Source organism: Panulirus ornatus, chromosome 33 (genome assembly GCF_036320965.1).
Source record: "Panulirus ornatus isolate Po-2019 chromosome 33, ASM3632096v1, whole genome shotgun sequence".
Classification (NCBI taxonomy): domain Eukaryota; kingdom Metazoa; phylum Arthropoda; class Malacostraca; order Decapoda; family Palinuridae; genus Panulirus; species Panulirus ornatus.
The window spans coordinates 2,918,797-2,931,816 of record NC_092256.1 but is presented as its reverse complement, the minus strand read 5'-3'; positions in this window follow the sequence as shown (position 1 = coordinate 2,931,816).

The window sequence follows — 13,020 nt, the reverse complement described above, 5'->3', positions numbered from 1 at the left end:
GCCATCCACGAAAGCACCTTACTATCATGCCACCCACACTGATGCGCCAAACATCATGCCACCCATACTAATGCATTAAGTATCATGCCAACCACACTAATGCACCATGTATCATGCCATCCACACTAATGCAACAACTATCATGCCAACCAAAGTAATGCACCAAGTATCATGCCACCCAAGCCAATGCACCAAGTATCATGCCGATCACACTAATGCATCAAGTATCAATCCACCTACACTAATGCACCAAGAGTCATGCCACCCACACTAAAGTACCAAGAATCATTCCACCCACAATAATGCATCAAGTATCATGCCACCCACACTACTGCATCAAGTATTATGCCACCCAAACTAATGCTCGAAGTATCATTCCACCCACACTAATGCACCAAGTATCATGGCACCCACACTAATGCACCAAATATCATGTTACTCAAACTAATGCGCCAAGTATCATGCCATCCACACTAATTGCACAAAGATTCATGCTACCCACACTAATGCAGCAAGTATCATGCCACCCACTCTTATGCACCAAGTATCATGCCACCCTCACTAAGACACCAAGTATCATGCCACCGACTCTTAATCACCAAGTAACATGCCACCAACACTAATGCACTAAGTATCATGCCACCCACAATAATGCACCAAGTATAATGGCACCCACACTCATGCACCAAGTACCATGCCAACGACACTAATGCACCAAGTATCATGCCACCAAAACTATTGCACCAAGCATCATGCCATCCAAGCTAATACACTAAACATCATGTCGCCCAAAGTAATGCTTCAAGTATCAATCCACCCACACTAATGCACCAAGAGTCAGGTCACCCACACTAAAGTACCAAGCATCATTCAACCCACAATAATGCACCAAGTATCATGGCACCCACACTACCTGCACCAAGTATTCTGCCACCCAAACTAATGTACCAAGTCTCATGCCATCCAAAATAATGCACCAAGTATAATGGCGCCAACACTAAAGCACCAATTATCATGTCAACCACACTAATGCACCAAGTATCATGCAAACCATACTACAGCACGAAGTATCATGCCACCCACACTAATGCATCAAGTGTCATGCCACCCACACTAATGCACCAAGTACGATGCCACCAAACCAAGGCACCAAATATCATGCCAACCAAACTAATGCACCAAGTATCATGGCACCCACAGAATTACACCAAGTATCATGCCATCCACACTAATGTACCTAGTATTATGCCACCCACACTAATGCACCATGTATTATGCCACCCACACTAATAAAACCAAGTATCATGACACACTATTGCAACAAGTATCATAACACCCACTCTAATGCACCAAGCATCATGCCGCCCACACTAATGCACCAAGTACCATGCCTCCCAAACTAATACACCAAATATTATGCCACCCACAATAATGCACCAAGTTTCTTGCTACTCACACGAATACACTAAGTCTCATACCAACCACTCTAATATTTCAAGTATCATTCCACCCAAAGTAATGCACCAAGTATCATGCCATCGACACTAATGCAAGAAGTATCATGGCACCCACAGTAATACAAATATTATCATGCCACCCACACTAATGCAGAAAGTATTATGAAATCCACACCAATGCACCAAGTATCATGCTACTCACACAAATACACCAAGTACCGTACCACACATCTAATGCATCAAGTATCAACCACCCACACTAATGCACCAAGTATAATGCCTCCCACACTAATGCAACATGTATCGTGGAACCCACACTAATGCATCAAGTATCATGCCGCAGACATTAATGCACCAAGTGTCATACCAACCACACTAATGCACCAGGTATTATGCCACCCACACTAATGTACCAAGTATCATGCCAACCACCCTAATGCACCAAGTATCATGCCACCCACACTAATGCACCAATCATCATTCCGCTCTGACTAATGCACAAAGTATCATACCATCCACACTAATGCACCAAACAACATGCAGCCAAAACTAATAAACCACGTATCATGCCACCCACACTAATATATCAAGTATCATACCACCCACCACACTAATGCAACAAGTATCATGGAATTCCCACACTAATGCAACAATTATGATGTCGCCCACACTAATGCACCAAGTATCATGAAGCCCAAACGAATTCACCAAGTATTAAGCCACACACACTAATGCACCAAGTGCTATGATGCCCCTACAGTAGTGCAACAGTTATCTTGCCAACCACACTAATGCACCAAGTATCATGCCACCCAAGCTAATGCACCAAGTATCATGCCACCCACACTAATGCATCAATTATTAAACCACCCACACTAATGCACCAAGAATCATGCTTCCCACACTAAAGTACCAGGTATCATTCCACCAACAATCATGCACCAAGTATCATGCCACTAACACTACTGCACCAAGTATTATGTCAATCAATCTAATGCACAAAATATCATGGCACCCACATAAATGCACCAGGTACCATGCCACCCATACCAATGCACCAAGTATTATGCTACCCACACTAATACATCAAGTATCATACCACCGACACTAATGCATCAAGTATCATGCCACCCACACTAACTGCACTAAGTATCATGCCACCCACACTGATGCACCAAGTATCATGCCACCGACACTAATGCACCAATTATAATGCCAGCCACACTACTGCAGTAAGTATAATGCCAACCACCTTAATGCACCAAGTATCATGCCACCCACATTAATACAAGTATCATGCCGCCAACACTAAAGCACCAAATAACATGCCACCCAAAGTAATGCACCAAGTATTATCCCGTCTAAACTAATGCACCACGTATCATGCCACACACACTAAAGCATCAAGTATCATGCCACCCACACTAATGTACCATATATCTTGGCACCCATGCTAATGCACTAAGTATTATGCCACCCACACTAACGCACCAAGTATCATGCCACCCACACTAATACATCACGTATCATAAAACCCACACTAGTGCACCAAGTGTCATGCCACAGACACCAATGTACCAAGTGTTCTGCACCAAGTATAATGCCACTAACACTACTGCACCATATATCATGCCACACAAGCTAATGCACCAAGCATTATGCCTCCCACACTAATGCATCAAGTGTCATGCCACCCACGATAATGCACTAATTTTCATGCGGCCCACACTAATGCACCACGTTCTATGTCACCCACACTAAGGCACTATTTATCATGGAACCCACACTAATGCACTAAGTATTATGCCACTCACACTAATGCACCAAATATCATTCCACTCACACTAATGCATCAAGTTTCATACCACCCACACTAATGTACCAAGTATCATGCCGACCACACTAGTACACCAAGTTCAATGACACCCACACTAATACACCAAGTATCATACCGCCCACACTAATGCACCAAGTAAAATACAACCAAAATAATGCACCAAATATCATGCCACTAAAATAATGCACTAAGTACAATGGCACTACACTATTACACCAAATATCATAACACCCACATTAATGCACCAAGTATTATGCCACTCACACTAATGCACTAAGATTCATAGCCCCTACACTAATGCAACAACTGTCAAGACACCCACATTAATGCACCAAGAATCATGGCATCCATACTAATGCACCAAGTATCACGCCTGTCGCAATAATGCACCAAGTATCATAGCACCCACACTAAAGTACCAAGTATCATCCACTCAAACTAATGCACCAGGTATCATGCCACCCACACTAATCCAACAAGCATCATCCCGCCCACAGTAATGCACCAAGTATTATGCAACACACACAATTGCACCAAGTATCATGCCAACCGCACTAATGCACGAAGAATTCTGTCACCCTCACTAATACACCAAGAATCAAGCGGTCACCAATAATGCATCAAATATTATGCCGCCCACACTAATGCACCAAGTATCATGCCACTCACACTAATGCACTAAGTATCATGCCACCCACACTGATGCACCAAGTACCATGCCACCCACACTAATGCAACAGGCATCATACCACCCACACTAATGCACCAAATATCATGCCATCCACACTAATGCACCAACAATCATACCACCAACATGCCACCAACAATCATAAACCAAGTATCATGCCACCCACACTAATGCACCAAGTATCATGGCACCCAGCTGACGCACAATGTATCACGCCACCCACACTAATGCACCAACTATCAGGCAACCAACACTAATGCACCAAGTATCATGAAACCCACACTAGTGCACCGCGTATTATGCCACCCACACTAATGCACCAAGTATCATGCCACTCACACCTACCCACCTAATGTAATGCCACTAACACTACTGCACAAAATATCATGCCATTCAAGCTAACACACCAAGCATCATGCCTCAAACACTAATGCATCAAGTATCAAGTTACCCACACTAATGCAACAATTGTCATGCGGCCCACACTAATGCCCCAAGTACCATGCCACCCACACTAAGACACTACAATGATGCACCAAGTATCATGCCACCCAAACTAATACACCAAGTATGATAGCACCCACACTAATACATCAAGTATCATGCCACGCACACTAATGCATGATGTAACATACCACCACAATAATGCACCACGTATCATGCCAACAAAATAATGCACCAAGTATAATATCACCCACACTAATTCACCAAATATCATGCCAACCACACTAATGCACCAAGTATCATCCCACCCACACTAATGCATCATGTATTATGGCAACCATAATGATCCATCAAGTATCATTCCATCTGCACTAATGCACCAAGTACCATGGCACCCACACTAATGCACCACGTACCATGCCATCCACACTAATTTACCAGATAATATGCCACCATGCACTAATCCAACAAGTATCATACAGCCCACACTAATTCACCAAATACCATGCAACCCACACAAATGCACCAAGTATCTTGCCAACCACACTAATGCACGAAGAATCATGAAACCCACACTAATACACCAAGTATCATGCCGCCAACGCTAATGCACCAAGTATCATGGCACCCAAACTAATGCACTAAGTATTATGCCGCCCACACTAATGCGCCAAATATCATGCCGCCCATAAAGATGCAACAAGTACCATGCCACCCACACTAATGTAACAAGAATCACAGCACCCATGCTAATGCACCAATTAACATGCCACACATACTAATGAATCAGTTACTATACCACTCATACTAATGCACCAAGTGTCATTCCACAAACACTGATGCGCTAGGGACCATAGCACCAACAGTAAGGCTCCAAGTAAAATGCCACCCAAAGTAATGCACCAATTATGATGGCACCAACACTAATGCACCAAGTATCATGCCAACCACACTAATGCAACAAGTATTATACCACACACTAGTGCACCAAGTATAATGCCACTCACACTAATGCACCAAGTATCATACCACCCACACTAATGCACAATGTATCCTGCCATCCTCACTAATGCACCAAGTATCATGCCTTCCGTACTAATGCACCAATTACCATACCACCAAACTAATACAACAAGCATCAAACCACCCAAACGAATGCACCAAGAATCATGCCAACCAAACTAATGCAAAAAGCATCATGAAGCCCACACTGATGCACTAACTATCATCCCAACCGCACTAATGTACGAAGTATCATGTCTACCACACTAAAGCACCAAGTATCATGCCACCCACAATAATGCGCCAAGTATAATGACACCCACCCTAATGCACCAAGTATCACGCCACCCACACTAATGCACCAAGTGTCTTGCCACCTACACTAATGCGCCAAGTATCATGGCACTCATGCTGTTGCACCAAGTATCATGCCAACCACACTAATGCACCAACTATCATGCCACCCACACAAAGGCACCAAGGATCATGTCACCCACACTAATGCACCAAGTATCATGCCACCCACACTAATGCACCAAGTATCATGTCACACACACTGATGCACCAGATATCATGCCACTAACAATACTGTACCAAGCATGAAGCCAAACAAGCTTATGCACCAAGTATTATGCCGCGCTCACTAATGCATAAATTATCATGCCACTTACACTAATGCACCATGTGTCATGTCGGAAACACTGATGCACCAAGGACCATGCCACCCACACTAAGACACCAAGTAAAATGCCATCCAAAGTAATGCACCAAATATGATGGCACCCAAATTAATGCGCAAAGTATTATGCCACCCACATTAATACACCAAGTATCATGCCTCTCACACTAATGCACTAAGTATCATACCTCCCACACTAATACACCATGGATCCCGCCACCCTCACTAATGCATCAAGTATCAAGCCGCCTACACAGATACTCCAAGCATCATGCCGCCAAAACTAATGCAGCAATTAACATGCCACCCAAACTAATGTACCAAGTATTATGCCGCCCACATTAATCCACCAAGTATCATGCCGCACACACTAAAGCACCAAGTATCATGCCACCTGTCTCTAATGCACCAAGTACCATGGCACCCACACTAATGCACCAAGTATCAGGCCATCCACACTAATGCACCAAGTATCATGGCACCAATGCTAATGCACCAAGTATCATGCCACCCAAAATAATGCACCAACTATCATGCAACCCACATTAATGCACCATGTATTATGACACCCACACTAATGAACCAAGTATGATGCCACCGACACTAATGCACCAAGTATCATGCCACTAACACTACTGCACCAATATTATGCCACCCAAGCTAATGCACCAAGTATCATGCCTCCCACACTAATGCATCAACTATCATGCCAACCACACTAATGCATCAAGTGTGATGCCGCCCACACTAATGCACCAAGTACCATGCCACCCACACTAAGGAACTAATTAGCATGCCACACACGATAATACACCATGTATTATGCCACCCAGACTAATGGAAAAAGTATCATGCTAGTCACACTAATGGATCAAGTATCATACAACAATAATGTACCAAGTATCATACCACCCACACTAATGACTAAGTATCATGCAACCCACGCTAATACTCCAAGTATAATGGCACCCACACTAATATGCCAAGTATCATGTCGCCAACTCTAATGCATCATGTATCACGCCACCCAAATTAATGCACCAACTACTATGCCGCCCACACTAATGCATCAAGTATGCTGCCCAGATTAACCTACCGAGCACCATCCCATCCACACTAATACACCAAGTAATTTGCCACCCAAACTATTGCACCAATAATGATGGTAACAACAATAATGCAGCAAGTTTCATGCCAGCCACACTAATGCACTAAGTATCCTGCCACCCTCAATAAAGCACCAAGTATCAGGCCACCCACAACAATGCACTATCCTGCCACCCTCAATAAAACAATAAGTATCATGCCACCCACAAAAATGCACCAAGTGTAATCGCACCCAAACTAATGCGCAACGTATCATGCCACTAACACTAATGCACAAAGTATCATACCACCCAAAATCATGCACTAAGTATCCTGCCACCCTCAATAAAGCACCAAGTATCATGCCACCCACAAGAATGCTCCAAATGTAATGCCACCCACACTAACACAACAATTATCATGCTACCCACACTAAAACACCAAGTATCATGCCACCCACACTAATGCACAGAGTATCATGCCACTCACACTAATGCACCAAGCATCATACCACCCACATTGATGCACCAAGTATCATGCCACACACACTGATGCACCAACTATCATGCTCCTCACACTAATGCACCAAGTAGTATGCCGTCCACACTAATGCACCAAGTAACATGCCACCCAAACTAATGCACAACGTATCATGCCACTCACACTAATGCACCAATTATCTTACCACCAAACTAATGAACCATGTATCCTGCCATACTCACTAATGCACCAAGAATCATGCCACCAACACTAATGCACCAAATATCATGCCGTCCATACTAATGCACAAAGTACCATACCACCAAACTTATGAACTTAATAATATGACACCCACAATAATGCAATAAGTGTTATGGCAACCACACTAATACAAGTATCATGCCGCAAACACAAATGCACTAAGTAATATACCACCACAATAATGCACCAAGTATCATGCCAACCACATTAATGCCAGAAGAAGCACGCCAACCACACAATTACACCTAGTATCATGCCGCCAACACTAATGCACCAAATACCATGGCACCTAAACTAATGCACCAACTATTATGCCGCCCACACTAATGCACCAAGTAACATGCCGCCTACATTAATGCATCAAGTATCTTGCCGCCCTTACTAATGCACCAAGCACCATGCCACCCACACTAATGCAACATGCGTCATGTCGGAATCTCTAATGCACTAAGGACTATGCCACTCACACTAAGACACCAAGTAATATACCACCACAATAATGCACCAAGTATCATGCCAACCACATTAATGCACGAAGAATCACGCCAGCCACACATATACACCTAGTATCATGCCGCAAACACTAATGCACCAAATATCATGCCATCCAAACTAATGCACCAACTATTATGCCGCCCACACTAATGCACCAAGTAACATGCCGCCCACACTAATGCATCAAGTATCATGCCGCCAATACTAATGCACCAAGCACCATGCCACCCACACTAATACACCAGGTATCAAGCCATCCACTCTAATGCGTCAAGTATCATAACACCCATGCTAATGCACCAAGCGTTATGCCACGCACACTAATGCATCAACTATCATGCCACCAACACTGATTCATCAAATATCATGCCACTAACAATACTGCACCAAGTATAAAGCCACCCATGATAATGCACCAAGTACCATGCCGCCCCCACTAATGCATCAATTACCAAGCCACCCACACTAATGCAATAAGTGTCAATGCGGCAAACACTAATACACCAAGGATCATGCCAACCACACTAATGCACCAGGTATCATGCTATCCACTCTATTGCGACAAGTATCATAGCACCCATGCTAATGAACCAAGCGTTATGCCACACATTCTAGTGCATCAACTATCAAGGCACACACACAAATGTACCATGTATCATGTCACCCACACTAATGCACCAAGTATCATGTCACCCACACAAATGAATCAAGTATCATGCCACCCACACTAATTCACCATATATCACACCACTAACAATACTGCATCAAGTTTCAAGCTACCCATAATAATGCACCAAGTACCATGCCGCCCCCACTAATGCATCAATTACCATGCCACCCACACTAATGCAATAAGTGTCAATGCGGCAAACACTAATACACCAAGGATCATGCCAACCACACTAATGCACCAAGTATCATGCTATCCACTCTATTGCGACAAGTATCATAGCACCCATGCTAATGAACCAAGCGTTATGCCACACATCCTAGTGCATCAACTATCATGGCACACACACAAATGTACCATGTATCATGTCACCCACACTAATGCACCAAGTATCATGTCACCCACATAAATGAACCAAGTATCATACCACCCACACTAATTCACCATATATCACACCACTAACAATACTGCATCAAGTTTCAAGCTACCCATAATAATGCACCAAGTATCATGCCTACTCACTAATGCATTAATTACCATGCTACACAAACTAATGCAACAAGTGTCATGTCGAAAACACTAATCCACCAAGGATCATGCCACTCACACTAAGGCACCAAGTAAAATGCCACCCAACTATTGCACCAAGTATCATGCCAGCCACACTAATTCACCAAGTATCCTGCCACACTCATTAAAGCACCAAGTGTCATGACAGCCAAACTCATGCAAAAAGTATCATGCCGCCATATTAATGCACCAAGTACTATAACACCAAACTAATGCACCAGGTATAATGCCACCCACAATAATGCACCAGGTGTAATCGAAACCACACTAATACAACAAGTATCTTGCCACCGACACTAACGCACCAAGTATCATGCCACCCAAAGCAATGCATAGAATACCATGAAGCCCACAATAATGAACAAACTATTATGACACCCATACTAATTTACGAGGTATCATGTGACCCACACAAATGCACCAAGTATCATGCCACCCACACTAATTCACCAAATATCATGCCACTAACAATACTGCACCAAATATCAAACCACCCATGATAATGCACCAAGTACCATGCCGCCCTCACTAATGCATCAATTACCATGCCACCCACTCTAATTCAATAAGTATCAGTGACGCAAACACTAATACACCAAGGATCATGCCACCATCACGAATGCACCAGGTATCATGCCATCCACTCTATTGCGCCACGTATCATAGCACCCATGCAAACGCACCAAGCGTTATGCCACACGCGCTACTGAATCAATTATCATGGCACCCACACAAATGTACCATGTATCATGTCACGCACACTAATGCACCAAGTATCATACTACCCACACAAATACACCAAGTATCATGCCACCCACACTAATTCACCAAATATCATGCCAATAACAATAATGAACCAAATATCAAGCCACTCAAAATAATACATCAAGTACCATTCCGCACTCACTAATGCATCAATTACCATACCATCCACCCTATTGCAATAAGTGTCAATGCCGCAAACACTAATACACCAAGGATCATGCCACCAACAATAATGCACCAGATATCATGCCATCCACTCTACTGCGCAAAGTATCATAGCACCCATGCTAATCCAACATGCGTTATGCCACACACACACTACTGAATCAACTATCATGACACCCACACAAATGTACCATGTATCATGTCATTCACACTAGTGCACCAAGTATCATGTCACCCACACAAATTCACCAAGTATCATGCCACCCACACTAATTCACCAAATATCATGCCACTAAGAATACTGCACTAAGTATCAAGCCACCCATAATGATGCACCAAGTGTCATGTCGGAAACACTAATCCACCAAGGATCATACCACTCACGCTAAGGAATCAAGTAAAATGCCACCCAAACTATTGCACCAAGTATCATGCCAGCCACACTAATTCATCAAGTATCCTGCCACTCTCATTAAAGCACTAACTGTCATGACAGCCACACTAATGCTCAACGTATCATGCCGCCCACATTAATACACCAGGTACTATAACACCAAACTAATGCACCAGGTATCATGCCACCCACAATAATGCACCAAGTGTAATGGTAACCACACTAATACAACAAGTGTCATGCCACCTACACTAATGCACCAAGTATCATGCCACCCAAAGCAATGCATAAAATTTCATGAAATCCACAATAATGAATTAACTATTATAACAACCATACTAATTCACGAGGAATCATGTCAACCACACTAATGTACCAAGTATCATACCGCCCTCCTTAATTCACCGAGTACCGTAACAAAAAACTAATGCACCAAGTATAATGCTCCAACAATAATGCATCAAGTGTAGTGGCATCTGCACTAACACAACAAGTATCATGCCACCCACACTAAAGCACCAAGTATCATGCCACCCAAACTAATGCACCAAGTATCATGAGGTCCACACTAATGCACTAACAATCATGCCACCCACACAAATGCACCAAGTATCATGCCACCAACACTAACTCACCAAATATCATGCCCCTAACAATACTGCACCAAGTATCACGCCACCCATAAAAATGCACCAAGTATCAAGCCCCCTCACTAATGCATTAATTCCCATGCCACACAAACTAATGCAACAACTGTCATTCCGGAAACACTAGTGCATCAAGGATCATGCTACTAACACTAAGGCAACAAGTAAAATGCCACCCAAAATATTGCACCAAGTACCATTCCAGCCACACTAATTCACCAAGTATTATGCCACCCACACTAATGCACCAAGAATAATGTCACTCACACTAGTGCACAAAATATCATACCACCCACACTAATGCACCAAGTATCCTGCCACCCTCATCAAAGCACCAAGTATCATGCCAGCCACACTAATGCACAAAGTATCATGCCGTCCACATTAATGGACCAAGTACAACAACACCAAACTAATGCACCAAGTATCATGCCAAACACAATAATGCACCAAGTGTAATGACAACCACACAAATACAACAAGTATTATGTCACCCACACTAATGAACCAAGTATCATGCCACCCAAAGCAATTCATAAAGTATCATGAAGCTCAAACTAATGAACTAACTATTATGACAATCATACTAATTCACGAAGTATCATGCCACCCACACTAATGCACCAAGTATCATGCCTCCCGAACTAATGCAGCAAGTATCATACCACACAAAATAATGCACTAGGTATCCTGCCATCCTCAATAAAGCACCAAATATCATGCCACCCACAATAATGCACCAAGTGTAATGCCACCCACTAATACAACAAGTATCATGCTACCCACACTAAAACACCAAGTATCATGCCATCCAAACTAATACACCAAGTATCATTAAGCCCACACTAATGAACTAACTATTAGGTAACTCACACTAATGCACGAAGTATCATGCCACCCACACTAAGGCACAGAGTATCATGCCACTCACACTAATGCACCAAGTATCATTCCATCCACATCCATGCACCAAGTATCATGCCACCCACACTAATGCACCAACTATCATGCTCCCCACACTAATCCACCAAGTATTATGCCGTCTACACTAATGCACGAAGTAACATGCCACCCAAACTAATGCACAACGTATAATACCACTTACACTAATGGACCAATTATCTTACCACCAAACTAATGGACCAAATATCCTGCCATCCTCGCTAATGCACCAAACATCATGCCACCAACACTAATGCACCAAATATCATGCCGTCCATACTAATGCACCAAGTAACATATCACCAAACTTCTGAACTTAATGATATGACATCCACAATAATGGACTAAGTGTTATGGCAACCACACTAATACAAGTATCATGCCGCAAACACCAATGCACCAAGTAATATACCACCACAATAATGCACCCAGTATCAT